The sequence below is a fragment of the Rattus rattus genome, chromosome 3 (genome assembly GCF_011064425.1).
Source record: "Rattus rattus isolate New Zealand chromosome 3, Rrattus_CSIRO_v1, whole genome shotgun sequence".
NCBI lineage: Eukaryota > Metazoa > Chordata > Mammalia > Rodentia > Muridae > Rattus > Rattus rattus.
Genome location: NC_046156.1, coordinates 5,154,218 through 5,179,310, shown reverse-complemented (window position 1 = coordinate 5,179,310; position 25,093 = coordinate 5,154,218).

Below are 25,093 nucleotides of genomic sequence, written 5' to 3'. Positions count from 1 at the left end.
CAGGAACTGACGAATGTGCACCCACCTGGGCTACTGGGACATAACCTAAAGGTACTTGTAAGAGCGTATCAATAAAAGCTTGTCTTTGCTAGGTTGGACTGTGGCTGTTTGTTGGGGAGAGGTGAAGTTAACTGATGGTGGAAAACCCCTGGGAAGCACTATTCCTCATCAATTAGCCCTGTGCTATATTAGAGCAACAAAATGAACCAAGTAGCAAGTATTAAATCTCTGTTCCTGCCTGTGGATATGACATGGTCAGCTCTTGGATGTCACCGTAACTTTTCTGCAGTGGCAGACTGCAATCTGGAATAGTGAACTAAAATAAAATTGTGAACTAAATAAGGTGCTTATTCGGGGTGTATTAGAGTGGTGTCCAGGAAAAATAATAAGAGTACCCAGAGTCCACAGGATGAAACTCAAGGTGACAGGAGGTACAAGATTTGGAAGGGAAAGTAAGAGTAGAGGGGCAGATACCTCTACAAGAAGAAAGTGAAACATTATATGGACACACAGTAAGAAAGGTAGTCATTTGCACACCAGGAACAGGACCCTCACCTGGCACTGTGCATTCTCTCTTTCTGAGTGTTTGGCCTCTAAGGCTGTGAGAACAATATCAGTCATTTGGGGCTCACAGGTCATGGTACCCTGCTACAGAAGCTCAAGTTGATGAGAGAAGGGACGTGAACTGAGAGGAAACCGTGAAAGTTAGGATCAGATCACAATCGTCTTTTGGATGTATCTTTGCCAAGCACCTAGATGAAATCTGTGACGTGAGTTGATTTAACTTCAGTTATGTAATGCTATAATTCCAAAAAGGCAATTGTGCCATTGAGGGAAGAATTCACAGAAGGAGCTCTGTGGGTGCTCAATCATCTTCCATAACAAGGTGACTTGCTGGACCCTATATGAAGAACAAGGTCACCATGGATCTTCCCCTAAAGAAATTCGTTCTCACTCTTGGTCCAGAGGGGTGGGGATTTGAAGTTAGACAATGAACGAAAAACTGCTTCAATTTCAGCTAATGCTGAAAATGGCCATTGGAATAGGGTAATGAACTGCACTTTCTGTTTAATGCTGGAGGGAGCTGACAAAATTCGCGTCTTTCCGACTCCCAAATTTCCGCTGTGCCATCTTACTGCCCAGGATGGAGTCACACTGTCGTGGACATTTATGCAGATGATGGGGCTCACACTTTTGCTCAGCTTTCCAGGGCATTTTCTGATCTTAATTACATTCTAAGAACTAACAATTCAGTTTGAAACTGTAGACACAACTGAGATCTAATGAGGAAATGTCAATTGCTACAGTATAAGCTGTGACCTGAAGTGATCTTCTCAGCCACAGCTAAACCCCACGAAGCTGCTGAGAAATCTGAAAACGTCTCCTGATTAATTTTTGCTTTCTCCCTTCCTGTACCTCACATTACATCCCAGATTCCCAATACTTAATTCCTATTACAACTTTTGGGTTTTACGTTTGTTTCATACACTAGAGTGTCGGGGACCGGGACGGGACCGGGACCGGGCTGCCGGACTAGGCAAAGCTAGAGCCCTGCCCTGAGCAGATTCCTGAGAAAGGCTTGACCTTTTCAAAGAAAGAACATGTCCCCAGAACACTGTTGCCTCCTTGTCTAAGTAGAATATCTTGCAGTTTAGAGATTCACCTTATGTCCTTCGACACTTCCCAGTACTCCTACCACCCTAAGCTTCAGTCCCTGCTTCAATTCCTGCTTCAGAGCTTTAAATGCTGTACATTCCTCTCAATAAACAGACCTTGACAAGGACACTGCTTGGTCTCACTCCTCTTTCTTGCCCGTTCTCCCGCAGGAATGGGTCCCCCCGACCCCCACGAATAACTGGGTCTCCGCTGATGGGGGCACTCGAGAAAGTGAAATTAAAATGTGGAGATTTATTAACTTTGTCAAAACCAAGTATACTGGGTTGGGAGTTGATTCCCTGGGTAGAAGATGATTACCTGGGCATGGATCTCCAATATACATCTAAAAAGGACAGCTAGGCCACAAGTTTGCAATACCTCTGCACCAGGAGGAGATCGAACAGAAGATCCTGGGCTAGCAGGTTGCCAGCCAGAGGAACCTGTAAGCCATTTTTATAAAGGGAACCTGACAAAGAAGGATGACACAAACCAAATGTTCCAGTTTAACTTCATGTACATCCATGTTCCCCTAATTCTTCTATGGGAAGATCTTTTTCCTTCTCAGATGCCTTCAAGTGAGTACTGAGACACAGTATCACACCCTAGGCTTCCTACAAGATAAAGTAAATAAAGTAATATCAGTTGAAAGGAAAGAGAAAAGAGAAGCCAGAGGAATCCTCAATTATAGCACCAGCTGCCCCATTTTTTTTTTTTGTCAGAACATTTTGTGTCATTTCTTACCAGGCATGTAATTAATTTTTCTATTTATAACTTTTCAGTAACAAAACTTTAAATTCATAATTGGAAGCCATTTTCATGTTTGTCCACAGATCCAGAATTCTTGTACAGACCTTACCCTGGAATCATTCCTGTGAATTAGTTCTGAACCATACATACTAAAGCCCTGCTCTCTCTTTCTCTCTGTGTGTATGTTCTCTTGACATACATACATATATACATATATATATATATACATATATACATATATATATACATGTGTATTTATATATACATAGTTATATATATTTCTGGTGCACACCTTAAATATATACAAACACACATTCCTCACAGGTTGCTCAGCGTTCAGAATCTGTATAGTATGATACTTGTGCTCATAATATCCCTTTTGAGCCTCTTATGATCTTGCAGACCTTTTCCTGTTCAGAAAATAATCACTGTCTATTTTAAAATGGTGGAAATCTTAAAGAAAGCTCAACCCTGAATCTGTCCTTTTGTGTTTTTCTTCTGTTTTCTGTCATTTACTTGCTGCTGGCCTAAATCATGTCCATCATTCTTAGTTTCCATTTACTACATTCAGTTTTGGTTTTAATTTTAGTTCAATTTGGCTTTAGTTCTCTGCACCTTGCTGCTGTGTTTCTGTTGTTGTTTTTGGATTCCAAGAATAAGGATCAGTATTGTTTCTAAATTCCCATTTTTGTAAACAATGGTGCACTGAGTATTCTCACAGATTTTCAGGTTTTCAAGTGTGGGAGACAGAATTTTACATTCTGTGGTATTTGGCCCATTGTGATCCCTCCCTGAATATGTTACATTGCCCAGCAGATAGCTTTGCACATGTAAATGAGGAGCCCTAAAATAGAAAGGTATTATCATATTGCTTCAGTGGGGTTAGTATAATGGCAGGTATTCACAGAAGGATGGCGATTTCTCCTGATGGCAATGTAAGAGAAAGTCGATGTGGTATTTGAAGCAGAAGATTTCAATGTTTTGTTGATTTAAAGATGAAGTGGCAAGAGAAAGGGAATTTAGTCAGAAGAATCCAAGTAGCTGAATTACCAGAACAGCTTGAGTGAGGCTAGACACAGAACAGGGAACAGAGCAACTGTTGACAGACTGACCTCATCATTCGCTTGACTCTGCATTGGTGGGGACCTCAACAAAATTCAAAGCTAAATCATATTGTATCTGAGCATACATATATTTGATAACACAAATTTGTGCTTTGGTTTATTGGTTGGTTAGACTTTTAAAATTCAACTAATATTAATTGCACTGAAAAACCAAGTCTGAGCATTTCAGTCCACATTATTGTATACTCTGACAAAATTTGAGTTGGTGTGAGTGTAGCTATTACCTCAAATAGTTATGCCACTTTAGGAAAAAATTCAAAACTTGTAACATCTGAAAAATACATTCCTATGATATAGAGTATCTACCATGCAACGGCACACAAGGCTTCCTACTTCCATCCAGCAGCATTAGTTCCCATCAATCAACCTCTCTCCATCCATCCCTCTCTTCCCTCCAACTCCTGAGAAGCTCATCCCATTATCAAATTTTATAACATAGACATATTTAGGGTTCTCATCTGAGTCAGATCATAGGGATCCTGTCTTTATGTATCTGTCATATTTACCTTATCACAAAATAATTCTATTAATTTTTGTATTCAAATCTCCATAATTGACATGTTTTACTTATCCACTGTGTGGTATGCTATGCTACGTTGAGTCAGCTGTAGAAAAGAAACACAACATAACTGTGTGTCTTTCAGAATGGCTGTTTTGTGACTCACCTGTGACATTCACAGTGAAGTTTTAGTTATCACTACAGAGCCTTGTTCCATCTGAAAACCCATTATGTACTTCCAGTAAAATGAATGAACACAAAACTGAAGTTTATAAATGATGAAGACTGAAGGGGAGAGTTGCATAAGAAATAGGACAGGAAATCTAATAAGGATGCATTAACGGGCCCGGGTACGTTGTAACGCAAGAAATCAATAGCTATTATTTCTGAAAATGTAACAATAAAAATGTTGTACTGAAGAATAATCGGTAGTGCCTACTTAAGAAACATTATATTTGAATAATTAGAAAACATAATTTGTTTGGGGAAAAAACATTTTCACAGTGAAATGCTATTAGAGAGGATCGATAAGACACCATAATCACCTAAAGGCAGTAGATTAATCTATAGTAGAATTGATCAGCTCCATGAATGATGCAGATGGGACAGGCATTCTCAATGTTCTTAGTAGAAACCACATCTCAGCAAACTCAGAAGAACTGCTGTAAAATAAAACTGTAAGACAAGGTGAGGTGCTATACGGAGAGACTGGAAATGACATTGTTTCCTCTGAGAAATTAACCTTTAAAACTGTGACAAAGTAATTGCTCAGTCCAACTGTTGTGGAGAGGGAACAAGAGGCAAGGGCTAAGATCACTAGGGAGCTGCTTACATCTCATTCAACAACTCAGAGGATCAAGAGTTTCAAAGATTACTTCTCAGAGAGCATCTCTGAAACAACAAAACCTGTGGACTTACCAGGGTTTTAAGATTAGTCAGCAGAAGGAGAATGTAGACTTCTTAGAGAACACTCAACCCTAAGTGCTAACAGTTGAAAAAACTAAGTCATTCCCTATCTGTGTCACATAAGTTAATCTCCACCACTTGATTCTGTGCATGGTAATTTAATCAATTGACATGGAGTGTGTGTGTGTGTGTGTGTGTGTGTGTGTGTGTGTGTGTGTGTGTTTGGTCTTGTTTTGTTGGTTCATTGGTTTGTTTGTTGTTCTCTACAGAGTCTCTTCATTGCTCAGTCTACAGATTTTCTATCTGTATAAAATAATTCGAGAATATATATATATATATATATATATATATATATATATAAAATTTCCCCCTTGGTTGGTTTCCAATAATGTAGAAAAATGACCATTTTCCCTGCCGTCATTGGTGAATCTGACCATATTTCCATTCTGTGGTGACTATGTGGTAAGTTGCCAAGGCAAAGCTTTTGGTTCATGAAATAAAGTACAGTTAACATTTGCAGTAGATCAAATGTCTCGACAGTCCTACAGAACATTCTTTCCAATGGCTACAAACAACATATTCTCCACAGCTCATCAAACATGCTGAAGAAAAGGTCACATATTAAACTAAAAGACAAGTCTTGATAAATTAAATTTTGTTTCTGACTATGGTAGAATAAAGCTTGAAGATAACAACGAAAGAAACAACAAAACTATGATTTATGGGTACTCAAGACTGTGTTAGGAAACCAAAGAAATGATAACTCCAAAATTTTCCACAGGTAAAACTTAAATATTTATGAAACAATCCAGGTCTAGAAATAAAGGTCAACCCATAATCACCAGTGAGGGATCCTGATAAGTGAGTCCTGTCTGAGCCTGGAAGGTTAAGATCATCCTATACAACACAGCAAGGCATTGCTACAAAAGATAGAATAAGTAATTCCTTAGGTAAATGGAAAAGTCAAAAACAAAATCCTAAAAATTACAGAAAACTTCCAAAAAAGCAGTACATTTATAGTAATAAACACCTATCCCCCAAATGAGGTCATATGATCCCAGTATATTGGAGGCTGAGTTGAAATTTCTGTGCACTGTAGCCAGACTGGACTACAATATGAGATTTTTTTCTCAAAAATCCCCAAACTAAACATCTTAAATTCATTATGTATTATACTATCTAGGAAAGCTAAGCACAAAGTTAGAAGAAATGATGAAGAACAGGAATGAATAACAATTAATGTGGAAATGATTGATAAATAAGTCAGTTTAAAAAATATAGTATTAACCAAGCTTTAAGCAGGCTAACTTAGAAAAAGAGAAAAGCTGGAATAAAGACAGTGAAGAAAGACTTGTTTTAGCCATGCACAAATTACACAGACATGTAAAGGACTATCAATGGCAATTGCAATCAGTTAGTTCAGACCAACTCAGAAAACCTGGAATAATGGATTAACATTTACATTCAAATAGCCTACTGTGTTTGAAGCATGACACCACAGGATTCCCAACCAGACCAATAATGAGAAATGAGTTTAAACCAACTGTAAAATATCTTACAATAAAGGTGAGGAACAGCTAAATTCACTGCAGAATGAGTCAAAATAGAAGAGTTCACCAAGTCTCCTCAAACTTCTCAAGGAATTAAAAGGGGAGGGACATTTACAAACATTCTGAGGTTATTATTACCTGACACAAACCGAGACAAGACACAAAAGCCACAAACAAAAATCAGGCCAATATTCTTGTCAAACAAAAATGAAAAAAAAAAATCAGAACAAAATACTAGCGAACTGAATCCCTCAGCAAGTCAACATAATTATTCTCACAGATAAGATGAGTTTATTACCCAAATTTAATGATAGTTAAACACCAAGAAAAAAATCCATAATTATAATACACGATCTCAACAGGATGAAGGATGGATATTGAATGACCAGCTCATTACATGTAGACAGGCATTTCATAAAGTCATCATCCATCACCAGCCAAGCAATTTCATGAAGCCAACTCTTCAATTGAGGTGTGCTCTTCTATGTACGCCAAGAATAGACATCACACCAAATATCAATAGTCCACAGCCATTGTTCTATGTGGTTCAGGGAATGATTTATAATCGCTATGTTGTGGGTTTACAAGAGCGTTTATTAGGCATAGAGCAAACAAAAGTAAAAGAATAAATAGATGTAGATTATTACAGAAGTAGCAAGTAGCAAGAGAGCAGCCCACTGGATGTCACAGTGTCAAACAGTGAGGAGCTAGATGAGAGAGTAAACAGGGTGAAAAGAGGAAATGGCAGCTCTCGATACACAGCAGAAACTGACATGAGACCCCTGATACAGACGAACTGAAGTTCTCTATCAGGAGTTCCCAGAATGGAGTTCTCAGCACAGAGATGTTTCCAGCTTCTCTTCCCACTTTGGAAATGTTTCACCTTTTGGTTGTTCCCAACTACACCATGATAACACTGCTTGCTGGTTTCCTTTCTCTCTGTTATGGTGCTAGGGAGTCCCTTTGATCCTTAGTCTGTCCTTGAGGACAGTTTGAGAGGAAAATGGCAAATCCACTTACAGAGGTAACATAGCAGTGATTTGACCTGCGAACAACAGTCTCCCAGCATAATGGACCTACCCAATGTGCAAAAGCTGAACATATTTAATATGTGTTCTAGAACACGAAAAGGATGTCCGTTCCCTCTACTCTTGCCCAGTTCAATACTGGACGTTTTAACTAGGGATGTCAGAAAAGGAAAAGAAAACAGTTCATACAAAAATAAGAGGCTGGATAAGCTTTCTCTGTTCAGAAGATACGGCGCAATGCCCAGAACAAAACCTAAAGATCCCATCACAAGGTCAGTAGAACTAATGAACAAATTCAGTAATGTCGCCACTTCTGTGATAAAACTCAAAACTCCAGAGCAGATTATACATCAACAGAAAATGGCTGAGAAAGAATTCATGAAGCCAATTCTGTTCATCCACACTGTAATAAAATATCCTGGTATATACCTATTCAAAGATGTCCACAGCCTCTACAGTGAGCATTACAATGTCCTCATGAAAGTACCCGATGAAGCCACAGAAGTGGAAAATGGAAAGGACTCACTTGTTGGACGCGGTGCAGTAATCTTGCTAACACAGTTGTGGCATAAACTGTGCCTGTGAAGGCGTTTCCACGGAGATGTCACTGAGCCTCAGCTTGTGGCTGGAGTCCTAGGCTGAGAGAAAAGAGGAAAAATAGCAGTCTGTTTTTCACTGGACTCTTTCTCTCGGTCTCTGTCTCTGTCTCTGTCTCTCTTTCTCTCTCTCTCTCTTCCTCCCTCCCATCTTCCCTCCCTCCCTCCCTCCCCTCTCTCTCTCTCTGTCTCTCTCTCTCTTCCTCCCTCCCACCTTCCCTCCTTCTCTCTCTCTCTCTCTCTCTCTCTCTCTCTCTCTCTCTCTCTCTCTCTCTCTCCCCACCCCTCTAACCACTTTTATTTTTGAGACAATACTCTAATCATATCATTTCTCCCTTCTCTCTTCCTGCTTCCAAACACTCTCATATACCATCCATGTTCTCTAATTCATGACTTCTTCTTACTCTTTTTACATTAACTTTTGTTGCATATATATATTCATAACTACAACCTAATTCATCTATATAATATTAACTGTATGAATGTTTTCAGGGATGGCCATTTTTGTATCAGGAAAATTGTGGTGGTTTGAATGTAAATGACTCCCGTAGGCTCATATATTTTAATGCTTAGTCACCAGAGAGCGAAACTGTTTGAAAAACGATTATGAAATATGACCTTGGTGGAAGAGGTGTGTTACGAGGTAGAAGCCATTAGGTTTCAAATGCCCACAGTAGCCCCAAATCCATCTCTGTTCTGCTTGCAACTTGAGGATCAGATGTGAGCTCTCGGCTAGTGTTCCAGCACCATGTCTAACTGCATGCTGCCATGCTCCCACCATGATGACCACGGACTAAGCCTCAGAACTGTAAGCAAGCCCCAATTAAATGCTTTTATTTATAAGTTGCCTTAGTTGGATTATTTTATTAAATCAATAGAACAGTAAACAAAACAACAATCTGTGTGTTCTTTCCCAGGAAAGACTATTTCTCCTGCTCTCAGGATTATTTATTTGTCTGTCATTCTTTATGTAAGGCTAAGGCCTCCTAGGCTTTTCCCAGTACACATTAGCATTTCTCTTCTTTAACCTTGTCCATCTCATGTTTAAGAAGTCATGGTAGTGAGACTTTATGGATATAGCTTGTAATTTACTAGGAGACACACTCTTATAGCAAACTCCTTAATCTGCTGGTTCTAACAAATGTTCAGCCCCCTTGCTGCAATAATGTAATGTCTGAAACTTAGGTTCTTTTTATTTTTGTTTTGTTTTGGGTAAATGTCTACATTTAGAATGAGCTCTACAACTCTGTGTTTTGATTGATTGTCCTTTTCTGTAATTCCCTCCAAGAAACCAAGAACATCAAACAAATTCTCCAAACATTCATGAGAACCTAGCTTTTGAGTTATTGGTTGGTGATGTTCTGGAAACTCTCAATACACACCTTATTGCTATTTCCCCTGGTGTCCCTCAGAAGTGGAGGTAAGTCCATATTGATGAAGTCCACAGGTCTCTAGACTTTAGACATAGGTCCCAGAATCCCCTGAGCTAAATCTGATCTGAAAGCTTCTTTCCTGAGGATCAGATTTCATGGTATAAGAAGGTGTCATGCAACCTTCTGAAAAAGAGAAGCAGCCAGTAGTCCTAGCCAGCTATGATGCCTATGAACCACAACAACAGTCAACATGGCACACTATCTCTAAGAGCACAGTAGGGACGAACATACCTTAGCAGTAACCCACAGCTCTTTAATTTGTCTTAAGACCATTTCAACAAGAGGGACATGAAGTGGAAATTTCTGGTCTTATGTCACTCAGTTGTGACACAGGACATTGTGTGAGAAGCTTTTTCAAGAGGTCATGTGATATTTTGCTGAAAACAGACACTTGAGAAGGCATGTGGTGTTTCAAAAGAACATAAATGGAACCCCACAAACAGTGAGAGGATGCTCTTGCATGGATACACTGCTGTCCAACTCTTCACTAGTCTTCAATGCTCTTTATTTTGTAGAGAGAAATGCGCCAAAGAACTATCCACTGGTTTTTGGGCTGCTTCTGGCCACTTCTGCTGACTTGTATGGGTTCAGCAGAGTCTTGCTGTTTCTGTTAGATCGAGCAGACACTGCACTTCATGTTTGGAGTCTGTTGGTGAATTGTACCACTGACAACAAAGAGTGGAATCACCCCCAAGGAACTACTTCTGAACAGATCCACAACTCCCTTTTTCTATTAACTTCTTTCTCCCCTACTTCTCTCTGGTCACTGGGCTAGAAGAGAGGTTGAAGTGTGTTTACGAACCCTAAATAAAGTAGGTTTTGAAAAATCTAAGCCTACAGGGAAACCATGCCTTGTACTGGAAATTTAGCCAATTGCTGAGCGCTAATGAAGTAATGAATCTTGTAGGAAAACCTACAATCACCACTTAACTAAACTAACCACACTCTGAACAATTGGCCTTACGCTCACAGATAAGTAAAGTCCTGGCCTCTCATCAAGGAAACTCTTTGCTCTTCAGTTGCTTTTGGTGATGTCAATGCCATAGCCACCCAGATGCCTGCATTCGCCTGTGTGTGTGCGCGTGTGCGTGTGCGTGTGCATGTGCATGTGTGTGTGTGTATGTGTGTGTGTGTGTGTGTGTGTGTGTGTGATCATCACAATTGCTAAGACCTTAGATCAACTTGGTCCCTACACAATGGGGTATTTATTAATCCCGTCATTTGCAACAAGGAGGACCTGGAGGCATTACATTAATGAGCCAGACTGAGCCAGACAGGGGAGAGGTAATCCTTGTTCGCTACTTCTCTGTGAAAATTAAAGATTAAAGTCCACCTGAAATCAGACAGATAATTGGCAGAGGTTTCTATGCGGTGAGGGGCAAAGACAGCACATAAAAGGAGGCTAGACTTACAGTTGCATACAGTGTGCATACACTGAGTTTTCCTAATATATACAATTAATGCATGCTAATCAAAAACAAGTAACTGAATAAATATTTCCAGTTTCCCTCAGGCTGTATTATTTGGTTAAGCTAAAAGGAATTATTGGCTAAGCTGTAATTAAGCTAAGATTTACCTACTTAAGAATCTTGTTACAATATGCTTTGCAATATTAAACTAATCTCTTTTTATTGCCTGTGTTTTATGTACTCTGTTTTGCATATAAGGCCTCACCATTTTTCTCCGGTCATTATTCTAAGGCAGTGTCACTAGATGACAGCATTGCACATTTACAGTTGAGTAACTAAAACTTCGGTTGTTATCACACTCATTTCACAGTTAAAGAAACCCTGCCTCCCTCCATCCCTGAATCGATTCTGTATAGGCCACTTTCTCATTAATAATGTCAGCATTATAACACAGCACAACTCCACCATGAGATAGAGCTCAATATACACAGAACATTACAGCAGACACTGCAGGTCTTTCCTTTTTAGTTTGTCTATCGCTGTGATAGAACAATGACCAAAACAACGTTGGAGAGGGAGGGCTTATTTACTGTTTACCTTACAGTTCAATACCACCATCTTCCATCCAGCAAGGCCAGGGGAGGGCTTCAAGGCAGGACCCTAGAGGCAGAAACAAAGCAGAGATTGTGGAGAGAAGCAGCTCGCCGGCTGGATTTTCCTAAGTTTTCAACGTATTTTCTCAGAGACCCAGGACCACCTGTTCAGGGATGGACTCACAGTGGGTGAATCCTGCCACATTAATATTTAATCCACAAAATGCTCTCAGAGTCTTGCGAATCTGAGAAGGTAAATACTCAACTGAGGGTACTCCCACCAACATGGCTCTAGTTTTTATCTAGTGGACAAAAAACTAACCAGTATGCTTTGTTTTTGTTTTTGTTTTTGTTTTTTTGTTGTTGTTTTTAATTTACAAGTTGTTGGTTTTGTTCCTTAGGGAAAGATTGTTTGAAAACAAAAACAACAAAGACAAGAAAAGCTATCAAAATGTCAAGGTACTATTGATATGCTATGTCATAATTCACTAATTACATGAAAATTACATGAAAATATAAGACCAATCTCTACCTCGTTAAAGATTATAAGATGGTAATATATAAGTGATGTCTGAAGTCACTCAGTGATAATGAATTCTAAAGTTAGTCTGTAGTCTCCTGAGACAGAAAACAGTGTTCACTGTATAATGTTTGTGCATGCGTGTGTGTGTGTGTGTGTGTGTGTGTGTGTGTGTGTGTGTGTGTGACAGTACTTAAAGATATTTGTAGACTCAACATGTTGGTGAAGATAGTAATGAGTCAAAAAGCCATAATACAAATGAACATGTAAACAAACAAAGAAAATTATTCAAAAAAAATGTATGGCCAGGATACATTATGCTACCAACTTCAAATGTAGCAATGAATGATTATGATACGTGTTTTTAAAATAATGTTAGCAAAGGAGATATAGAATCAAGAATGATAGGGAGATATAGAATCAAATTGAAAGGGAAAACCATTGGTCATGAATGATTTTTCTTCTTGCATTTGTTCAACCGGATGAAGTTATTTTTATAGGTGGATCAGATGAAGGTTATCTTAAATTGACAATCTCAGTAATTGAAATTGTACGTTGTATAGACAAAGCCTCACCAAGTATATAGTGTTTAAACCATGAGGGTTTAGGAATAATCATCTAAAGAAAGACAGTGGGCTTAGGTGTGATGGGGCTTACATAAGTCCTTTGTAATTGTGTTCCTGTGAAAGAAGTTGAACCCCAATTGTACCAGAAACTGCATTCCAGAGAATCAGATAGCAAGGATTAAAGAAGGAAGGTAGAAGGTGAGGAGGGACTGTCTTTGCAAGTACTATGGGTCAGTCTACATGATGGATATTGGCAGGAGGTTCTTCTTAAATTGTGTATATTTTTAAAATAATAATATAATTACATCATTTCCCACCTTCTGTCCCTCCCTACACCACCTCTCATACACTAATTCTCTCAAACGCATGACCTTTAAAAAATATTTTGTGTGTGTGTGTATGTGTGTATCTGTGTCTGTGTAAATATGTAATATATGTATGTATATACATATACACTTGACTATATATTTGTGAATATATGAATTCAACCTTGTAAGGGGTTCTCTAAACAAACGTTTAAAAACTCAACCTATAGTATTGTAAAAATTGGTGGATTAAACTTTTTTCAGAGTTGAAAGCTCCTATTTATTAAAACATACTCAAGTTATCCAAATATAAATGAGATCCAAAATACAAGACTGCATTCTCTTCATATTGCCATTCACATCCAGAAAAGAAAACAAATTAGTAAAAAACTATGTGGCTTTACTGAATGAAAGAGGAAGAACCTGGGCAGGCATTTTTCAGGAGAAGAAATGTAGTGGCCAAATAAACATATAAGTGGGATTTAATATGGTAATCACCAGAAGATGCAAGTATATGTTAGAGTAAGTGACTCTAACAGAGCCACACCACCAAAATAGATAGAACGTAATAGAACTGACTTACCCGCATCCCAGATACTGATGAAAACTCTGTATCCAAAGTTTAAAGTGGTTGGCAGTGCTTCCGTAATCAAATGCACCATTCCAAATGACTCACTGTTGGACCGCATTCCTAAGAGAAGACGATCAGGGCAGTGGAGAAAGCACAAGGGCAAAGTCATCTACTATGTTTTCTAGGACCCGGGAAGCATCCCCCAGTCATAAATCTGTGACTACATACACAACATATTCCTATAATGCATCCCCCAGCCGTACATCTGTAACTAAACACAGCACATATTCCTATAATGAACTACTACAAAACCACAAAGAGGAATGGGACTGTTTAAGCAGCAGGCAAACCGCCCTCATAGACATGATGAGCAGAATGTCACACACGTGCAGAAATAAGAATACTGACCTCCTCTGGGGTCAGTCAATCACTGGGGAGGGGGATGCAATGGTTTTCCCGGGTGTGCACTGTTTAAGTGTCAGGCCGCCAGCATTAGTCACCTGGTGTGGTCATTTACAAAAGGTGTCACTAGGCCGTCATTTTAGCAATATTGAATATATTAAAAGTTTACAAACAAGTGATTAAATAACAGCAAAACGTAAGGTGGGAGACTATTAATTATATTAAGTCGTCTCAGATGCGGCTGACACTCATTTAGTTACTGACTGGTACCCAAATGTACGGCTGCACGTATACATTTTATTTCATCTCCAAACTGTTTCAACTACGAATCGAGAAATTATTAACCCTCTGCCTTCACCGCGTGGCTTCAGCCCTTTTGAGCATGGGTTTATGAAAATTACACCAAAAAGCTTCAATTCCCTTTCAGTTTTTCACAGAGAAGCACGGTTTTGAGGGCTGCAGAGTAATAGCGTTTTGTTCTACTTGGGTGTTTATTTTACGAGATGAGCTGGCGTGTTGGAGAGAGAAAGGTTGCACCAAGCACTAACTCATTCATGTCCAGTTCCTATGTATGTATGCTATGCCTCCACTGCAGGGTACAGCTTCAGCATATTCTTCAGTATTTGCCACGAGCTGTGCACCATGGTAGACATTTCATCCAGTCACTCATGTAACAATCACAACACCCCAAGAGACGGTGCCTTCCTTGCCTCATTTATGAGAAACTAAGGTCAATGGGCCAGGATCATCCCTCTACCGGGTCCTTGCACCACAGCTGTATGTGAAGCTCACATGGTCTATCAGTTACTTCTCTGTGGCTGTGATACAACCACATGGGCAAAGCAACTTATGGAATCAGGAGTTTATTTGGGTGTTCAGTTCCAGTGGAATTGGAACCCATCACAGCAGGGAGGCACGGCAGCAAGCAGCAAGCACAGAGGCAGGTGGAGGAGGAAGCTCAGCTTGTTGAGAATCAACAAGCTGACGCAAACAGAGTTAATTGGATGTGCGGTTAACTACGAACTCGCAAGGGCTGTCCCAAAAAACATACTTTCTCCAGAAAGGCTACACACCCCTTAATTGTTCTATCCGTGCTTCTCCACCGACTGGGGCTCAAATACATGAGCCTTTTTTATTCACACCACCATACACGCAGACTTCTTGGTCCATCGCTAAGGGTGCACCAGTTCCAGCAGGGAAAAGTCCACTGAAGCATATCTGAGCTCTTCAACAGATTCTCTCCACACTTAAAGATTCCAGGTGTGTGGCTATGCACTGCAGTACTGAGTCAAGTTGCTGATCCTTGCAGGGAGTTGCACTGCCCTTCGGTTGGAACCCCAGAGGCTTCCCCATTTGTGCATTAGGCTGACATCTTCCTGATGCAACAGCCGGCTTCCTCATCCTCCTTTTCTGCCTCTATTTGTTGCTGTGGCAGACACTGAGGTGTGAGATCCTGGCGGTGCGATTATTAACTGCTGCACCTGGAGGAGGGAGGCAAGTACGGTTGACGGGTACCGATGGTCTCACTTTGCTTCTACAGATGCTGCTATAGTGCTCGCCTCATTATGTCATTATCAGCATTTAGAACAGGGTGTTACCTTGTAAGCAGTTTTTACTTCCTGGGGTCTCAAGATGCCAGGATTTGTGCATAGTTTGATTTCCTGGAGTTTAGGCTAATAATGTTTGCCTGAGTTATGCGATAGATTTAAAAGTATTGAAAGTAAAGCACAGGTGAGCAGGTTAGCCTCCTGTGAGTTTATACCACGTCAGGTGGACGGCTCACACTGGGCGTTGGTAACAGAACACTCCTGGTGTTTAGGTTGTGTGAATTTACACGTCAGATGGACATTGCACGCTGGACATTGATGCTAAGCTCATTTGCTGAGCCCGGTGATGAGGAGTTTATATTTACCAAAGAACAGAGGGGATATTTTCTGTGCTTAACTGAAGCAGAGGGCATGGGGCACAATGAATTGTGAGAAACAAAATTATTACAGTTTGTTTGCACCATGTTGATGACATATCGCCATCCCCACCATCCAAGGGGAAAATGGTGGTCTTTTGTTTTTTCAACATGAAGTTGCTTAACTTTTTTATTACCAAATCCTTAAACCTCCTTATTTATATTTTTTCTGTGATTTTATTTATTTATTGTGCCTCTAGAGCTAGCCAGCCTGCAACATCTTCAAGTACAGAAATTAAATGTTCTGAGAGATTGTTCTGAGAACAATCTGAGAAATGTTCTTTAAATTGTGAAGTCAGCCTAGCTACTAATTTTGCCACATATCCATTTATTAGTATCATTCCTTAATTGAAACGTCAGACAAATACTGTATTCTAGCTAGGGTAAGAAATAAAAATATAGAATATATCTGGAAATCCCATTTTCATTGATACTTTCAGCGTTCTGAAATCTTCCCTGCCTGAATTTCAGAGTCCCATTTAAGATGACAACACAGCCCAGCAATGTTTGTTGAGATATGTTGTTTCCTGGTGTAGCTGTTGGCAGATCTGAGTGGGCATGGAGATCAGGAGTCCTATGAGTAGCATGTGACATGAAGGTTCCCTTGGCATCTGATGAGCTCAGTATATAAACAGGAAAGGTGGATATGAGCAGGAGGCAAGCACAAAGGGGAAAAGTGTAAACTTTCTCTAATGATAAAGGAACCAGAATCTTCTGCTGAGGGAAGAGGGAGGGTGTAGAGGAATTTCCCTTATCTGATTGGCTAATAAAGAGGACAAATAGCCAATCGCTGGGCAAAAATGAGGAGGCGGGTTTTCCGGGCAAGACAGGAAAAAGAGGAGGGGGAGGGGGAGGAGGAGGAGAAAGGAGAGAGGGAGGGGGAGGGGGAAATGGAGAAGAAGTACACGGCCTGGAGGAACTACAAGTAGCAAGGGATTTTATAGCTGGAGAAGAAAGTGGTGTAGAGGTATATCTGTCCAATGAAAGCATGTAGTTTATAAATATATAACTGAGTTACATTTCCCTTGTATGGGCTTATTGGAGATGGAGATTTACTACAATAGGAGATCACTGAGGAAACCTGCCAAGAGGCTGGGGATTGTGGTCGCTGGGAGAAGCAGAAGCCCGCCCTTCAGAGTACAAGCTCAATAAAAATAAGTACATGTTGCATCAAGTAAGTACAGAGTCACATCAAGATGAGGCTATCCTGACACGTGCCCCTAAGCGTTGGTTGTATCTCCTCAAATGCCTTCCGGATAGGAGTCAGGACCAATGGGAACAAGGGGCAGAGCTGAGACTAAGTGACCACATGTGCTGATGTTTGACTCTGGAGTAGTTGAATTAGAGAACACAAATATATCGGGGGAGGGGGGTGCGGGCACAGGGAAAGGAGAAATGGTCTTCTCTTTAGTCAAAGGCTTTTTTCCCAAAAGGTTTATATGCTACAAGGAAGAAAAATTCAGCATTAGAGAAAAATAAAGTTTAAAAACTCCCAATGATTTTATCTTGGACATTAAGCTTTGTATTTGTCTGGATTACAGTTTATGGAACTGTATTTTGCCAACCGCAGTTTAGATACCACGTGCGCAAAAGCTCGCGTTGAAGGCTTGTATTATAGCCATGGTGAGTAGTGAACATGGAAGAGGCAAAGCCATGTGGGACAAAGGAGCCATGGTGATATGATCACAAAGGCAGCGCGCGCGCGCACACATACACACACACACACACACACACACACACACACACACACACACACACACACACAGGAAAATGAATAATGCTAAGACGACAAGCTCCACCACACCAACATAAGCATTCTCACCTAGTTTGACAAATACAAAGACATCTGAAGAACTTACTGTGTAAAAGGCTTCTTGTCTTCAGAACTAAGGAAGTTGATAAATTAGTTTGATTAATTCGTAGCTTTTAATTATATCAATAACTATAAGGCAATGCTCGCTTTCCGGTTTCTATTTATTATGTAATGGTTGGTACCAGCGGAGCAAGTATAATGTTTTGTATTTATATCACAGGTTTAATTAAGTGACTGACCTGCTCCTCCCAATTTCACTAAATTAAACAAACAAGACAGTGACCTTCTGTGGGAGTGTTGCCATTGTGGGCGTTGATGAGCTACACTCTTAAGCTCCCTGTCACATTCAATTAATTTCTAAATTGCACCAAATTGTTTGAAAAATAATAGAAATTTAACAAATGATTTTATTCTTCTTGACAAAAACGTACTTTGAAGCTTATGTGCTGAACACTTTTGTAGTTGTCATAAGGGAGTTAATTCATCAGCAGAAATTTAATGCATGCCACAAATATTAATCTTACCAAACTATACTTTATGCATAAATTTACGTCAAATTAATACATACTTGGGTTCTAAATCAAGACAGGCACCACATTTAAATAATTTTGTGATTTTTGAATAAACATTAAATATGTATCCAACAAGAGCACCACTTGTTAAAGAAATGGGGCAAGTAGAAGTTCTGCCAGATGTAATAACCTCTGTTCCAAAAGGTGTTGCTGGGGCAGGAAGATGTGTTTGAAGAGTCTAGAAAGAAAATTGAAATAGCTGTGGTCTGGTTGCCTAGTGCCAGCAGGCTCTCAGTAAACATCCCTGTAGTGAGACCGATCTCAGTATTTCTCCGCCTACCCTGTAGTGAGACCGATCTCAGTATTTCTTGGCTTACAAGGCTCTAAGGTATTTGAGTAAAGCGAGGTGGACCTTCCCAGCCTGCTTTTGCCGTCAGTACACCATCTGTGTATATGCAGGTACATACCCAACAGTATATATCCATCTTGCTTATTGCTTTTACTTGTCAATTATAGAGGATTCACTTCTGTAGTTAGCCTAAGTTGTTTACTGAAATCCTCATTGATGTTGAGACCTAGTTTCCTAAACTGGGTTTAGGAATTTCTTCTACTAATCAGAAATGAACTAAGTCCGTTCCTTTTACAATAGCCAACCAAATCTTCAAAATGGATCGATAGTCTCTCTCATTCAAATCAAGGACACCCTACAGCAGGTTAAATGCAACCACCATGCTTACAACGTCATGATGCATCTGGTACACTTTACTGTATCACAATCATAATGTTTTTATTGATACTTAGAAACAAATAATTTAAATAAAATGTTTACAGGCCATATAGATTCCTTTTCAAAGGTTCAGATTTATACGATATAACGTGGTTTCAATAAGTCATATCTTTAAGCGTGGAGCAAGGAAATCACTCTGAGGAACAGAGCCATGGTATGTGAATAATATCAGAACTTTTCCTCGTGTGACAAAACACACACATCTACTCACCCCAAATAGGAATCCATAACATACTAAGGCACAGATACCACACAATTCCAATTTGATGACCTGATGAGTTTTATTGAGACTACCTCCAGAAATATTGGTGAGGGGTTACTTACAGGAGCAGAAATGACTCAGAGAGCTGCATTACTTAAGCCTGCCCCAACATGAGTGACAGTTCACAAAGCTGGGAACCTGGAGCATATAGCACAATCTGCGGGCACCTCAACAGGTTGGGTAGTTGAGGAGTTGGAGGGGATTCAAGGGGTTTGGATGGGGGTGTGGCTAATGAATCTGTTCAGTTTCAAGGACTTCCTGAATCTATTCTATGTTGTGTACCTTCCTGCTTAAGGAAATTCAGAACAGAGTGGAATTTTTGCGGAAACTTTTACACAACTACGTCACAACAGGAAATAGCCTGGAGGTTTCTGGTTAGAATGGTAACCATCACTACAGCCTCTATGAAGGTTATCATGGTCAGGCATTGAAGGAAAATATGTTGAAACAAAAGAGGAACTACTGGTTGAGAATTTGGCTCTCAACCTTGAATGGACATGAAATCCATATGGAGAGCTGCAAGTAGACAGTACACGATACCCACACTAGAGCTTCTTGCTCAGCAGCTGTGGGATGGAGCCCAATAAGTACATTTGCAAGCCTTTCTGATACGTTCTGTCTCTATGTGGGTATAGTGGACTGAATTGAGCAAAAAAATGTCTCCCATAGGCTCCTGTGTGAGAACAGTTGGTCCCCAGTTGGTGCTGCTTTGTTGGAAAGCTATAGAATCCTTAGAAGGGGACATCTTGCTGGAGGCTGGACATTACCACCATCTAGCCTTGAAGAGCTCTCTCTCCCTCCCCTCCCTCCCTCCCTCTCCCCTCTCCTCTCCTCTCCCCTCCCTCTCCCTCTCCCTCTCCCTCCCTCTCCCTCTCCCTCTCCCTCCCTCCCTCTCTCCTTGTCCCCCCTCTCATTAAGGCCTGTACAGCTAGTTTCCCCCTCCTGCCTTCATGGCCTACCTGCTAAGATAGATTCTGTCCTCAGGAATTGTAAAACAAAACAAAACAAAGCAAAACAAAACAAAATACCCTTTAATTGCTTTTGTGAGACAGGTATTTAAACTGGCTTAAAGAGTCCTAGATGACTCTTACATAAGGACTAGGAGGTAAACTAAAGAAAAACAAACAAACATACAAAACACACTTTGAAAACAATAATTAAAATCCATTAAGGAGGCAGATATGAGATTGTTTCTGGGCTGGGCACTTCTGCCTTTTATCTTCATTATTGATGACTTTCCAGAGTTGATTTATTTAGCTTTTCATGGTAATGAGCAGTAACATATCATATCACTACATATTGAACAAGAATTGCCCTAATAAAACCTGTTTTCTATTTGGGATTGGGTATTTTTAAAAGGCAGGTTTCTACTAAATTGTCTATATAGATTTTAATTCCTTTTAAAAAGAAAAAAATCAATATTAACTTTCTTGAGTGGTATAATTTTAAGCCAACAAAAATCTTACAGGACTTGAAACATGAGCATATGTGTTGAATCCTTCTAAAAGCACCTGTTGAGAAACAGCAGGATTTTTAACCTGACTTTAATTATTTCATTGATTTGACAGTGGTTCCTGCAGCTCTATGCAGTGGCTCCTGTGTTGGTGTCACAGTGAGCTAACTGAACACATGTCAGGGAGGAAAACATAATAAATCACAGGAAATAACAGGATCCTTATGAAGGTGCCATCTGAGACCCCAGGATCCATCCAGTGCTTCAGGTTTTTTTTTCTTTTAATCCTCACCTTTTACTCTCTTTCCAACTCTTCTCTTAATATCCCAACTCCCAATTTCCCCCAACAGGAAGACTATCCCATGCTGTCATCATAAAACACCACCCCAAGTCTCAGTTTCCATTCTCTGTCTGCTGTTCATGCATCTGTTTTCTCTGTAGAATCTGATCACATTGCTGGCTGTATTTCTTAGTGAATAGAAGCTGTCAATGAGAGTTGTGCTGGTTTGTTGTACTTTAGTGATTAGGACAGTCAATCAACAGAGACAATGAGTATTCTATTTTGAAGTGTGTGTGTGTGTGTGTGTGTGTGTGTGTGTCTGTCTGTCTGTCTGTCTGTCTGAGTGGGGGGGAAGGAAAGCAGAGAGGGAGGGAGGGACGGAGGGAGGGATGGAGGGAGGGAGGGAGGGAGGGAGGAGGGGAAGAGGAACGGTTGAGGGAGAGAGGCTTTTAGAAGAAGCCTAATCATAAATTAATGGGTTTGTGAGCAATTACACATAGTGGGAGATCAGAATCAGATCCTTCTGGCTCCAACCACTTGTGATGGGTCTCAGTTTTCTACTGAGGCTGAGGGATCATGTGACAACCATCTATCTTCCCAGCTGTTGTACTAGCCGGAGAACAGGGATGCTTTGCCTACTCTGGTATATCTGTGTCCATTTCCTGGGTTCCCTCCCACCCCAATTGACACCCTATTCACTAGAATACCAGTATTCTCTACTTTCATGTATTTTTATTCTTACTCTTTCTTCCACCTTCTTGTCTTTTTTTTTCTATATTTGTAACCTGAAAGTATAAGTACCTTTTCAAAAGAACTAGTTTAAAGTAAAATATTTATGAAAAAAATAGCTGTGTTCTGTCTCTAATATTCTGTCATCTTCCATGTTTCAATTCAGAAACAGAGATTTACTGAAGAGTCTTTACAACTCCTGTATTGAAAAATTTGAGAAAATACCTCTCTAAGTTCCAAAGACAGTCTGCAGTTCAGTGGCACATGGATTTCAAGTCTCCGAACATGTTTTTGTTTGCGTCTAGTTTACCTGAATATGATCTGTATGTTCGAAGCTTATAATTTCCCTGATCTGATCCATTCTGAAAGTATTCAGACCTGGGGGGTGTATGTCCTCCTATCCTCTACAATGTGACCAATGAGAGAGCAATCCTATGGCGATTTTACATTTTAGAGAAAAATAGGTTCATAATACAAACTCATGGATCCTAAATTAGACAACTGAGAGTAAAGAATCTTAACCAGCAATTATGAGAAATGTACTCTTATATCCCTTGAAAACTTATTTTATGATAAATATTTTACTAAAATATAACAATTTGTATGCTTGTTCTAGGCATAAAATCAAATGGGACCCATGGAGCATGGGTGCTATGAACTCTGACAAAGAAAATAGGTGCATGTGCTAAAACAAGCCACCAGACTACAGTGTATTAATTCTTTTTTTCTAAGTCAATGAAAGGGGTTCCCACCCATTTTCTGCTGCAAGAACAATGCAAAATATTGCCAGGTTCTAAAATTAAGATGCAAGATGTCTCTGATAGAGAGGATGTCAGTTTTCATTTTTAAAGACCTTGTGAGCCTAAAGGTAAGATCCAGTAACTCTGGTCACTATCGAGAGATTCAGGTAGTACCATTAGGAGGTGTGGACTTGTTGGAAGAGGTGTATCACTGGGGTAGACCTTGAAGTTTCAAAAGCCCATTCCAGGTTCAATTTCTCCTCTGCCTGCAATTGCAGATCTGATGTGGGTTCCATTTCCCTGCCTGCTGTTACAGGCCCTACCATGATCATTGTAGACTCTAACCCTCTGAAAGTGTAAGCCAGCCCATTAAATTTCTTTCTTGTATAAGTTGCCTTGGCCTTGATTTTTCTTCAGAGCAATAAAACAGTAACAACTATAGCTTCTGTGATTTTACCCTAATAGATTCTTAATTTTTATAACATTAGCATAAGATGCAATTTAGTAAGTGAACCAAAACTTAGGGAAAATAATTCCAAAAAATAAGCTTTGTGTCAAAGAGACAAAGATGCTAAAATGCCATGAGTTGTTAAATATGAAGGTCATATCTGATTGGGAGGTTCTGCAACACCAAGGAGATTGTTAAAAGGATACTTCTTAGTAATTTGGTTTTGAGTGTCACTCATGAATAGTTCAATCTATTATGAATTGAGACAGCTCAATTTTGTGGGAAGAATAAAAGATAAGAATACAATCTATTGAAGACACTCATAGAACTAAAAACAAAACTTGCTGGTTCCCTTGATTTCACAAATGTCCAACCTTTCTAATTGTACCTTAAGTTTATGGGAATAAAATAATACCACTTACTCCCTGAAACGTCTGTGGTATTACAAATGGTATTCGATCATCTGGTGAATATATTGAGATAATATTAACTCCCATTGAGAAGTACCTATTATTTTCTTGAAATGTTTTTTCTCATTTTAATTGGTAGAATGAACAGTCCAGATATTTAGAACATTCCAGAATACTCAGTGATTCCATAGAGTTTCTTTCCTGTTTTTTTAATTGGTGATTAGTAAATATATTGCAGGCTTGTAACTAATCTGAGTTAAATTTATGTTCTGCATTTAATGCCTGGCCTTTGTCCTTTGTAGCTTATGGCTTTTAGTTTTGGGACACTGGGGCTTGGGCCCTGAAATGGGTAGAGCTCATTTGGTAATGAAAGCTCCCAAGAAGGTAGCCAAGAGGCATCAATCCTAAAAGAGACTGGAAACAAGCAGGATCTACAATCACACAACATTGGACTGGACCCTACCTACTAAGCAGAACCAGCTGAGGAACCAAACATTCAACAAGGACCCCGTGGAGGACATGTCCCTCCAAAAGAGCACTCTGTGACTTGCCATGTTCTTGGTGACACACTCAGGTATTAAGTGTATCGAGATTCCTCTCAATTCTTGGGAAGCTCAGTCTCCTCTGAAAGGTGGTTCATGCTATGTACTAATTTTATTCTTTGAGACATCTTTTCTCTTGTTAAAGTAAATCAGAGGCTTTGCAATGCATTTCCTCAGTTCATTTTATTTTAATATATCTCCCTGCACACCAGTGAAGAATATCAGTGGTCCCTGATTTGCGAAGCAGGGATACAGGAGGCCTAAATGTAAGCTGCGGCCTTTTAGTCAGGCACAGAAGAAGAGGACAGCCAGACAATCTTCTCTTAAAGAAGACTTTGAAAAAGCAAACCTAATTTAGATTTTAAAAAAATCTGTCTTGTTTGCCAATCATTAATCAGCACTCTAAATGTTCTACAAATGAAAATTATTAATTTGTCCTTTGCAGAGTGGAAGATGAAATGAACATAAACAGGCATTTTAAGGTGAAGCATGCTTCACATTCAAATTAAGCCATTATTTTGGCATTCAGTCATGCATTCCTTTAGTCGTTTGTCTAAAAATACCAACTTTGGTGCCATTTCTAGGCCAGTCTTAATCTTAGCCTCTGAGGGTTAGAATGTACACAAGAAATGAACCTGCATCAGAGATCCATTGACTCCATTGGAAAAGTTAAAAACTGAATCAACATGATCTAGTACATGACTATGCTTATGAAAGACTGCATGCAGCATGGCAGTAACAACTGCCCAATGAGGGCAGACAAGAGTAAAGTATAATGATAAATGTGTATGAGAATGCCAGTGAATCCCAGTATCTTATAATCTAACAAAAATATTGATTAAAATGTTAAACAACAAGGAAAAATAATCTGTCTCCCACTTTGTGTAGAGTACTCAAACAAGTTCACACACACACACACACACACACACACACACACACACACACACACATGTTTCATGTAAGACAGTTCAAAATCTCAGCTTCCTTTGTGGCTTCATTGTGTGCTCCGTCATTCAGATGTAATCAGAGAAGAAACAAGAATCTACAACAAGCAATATAGAATTCATATCCTCTTGCTTTTTGGTGATTCAGAAATGGGGGATTGGGAAGAAAGAGCACTCAAGTCAAATGCATCAGAAAGGGGTATGGCCTAGGACTACAAACTGGTGTTTAGAGCCTGTGCCCCAGTGGAGATGTCTTGACACAAGACTGTCATTCCAGGTTGGGTAACTGTGTTGGCCAATCCTTT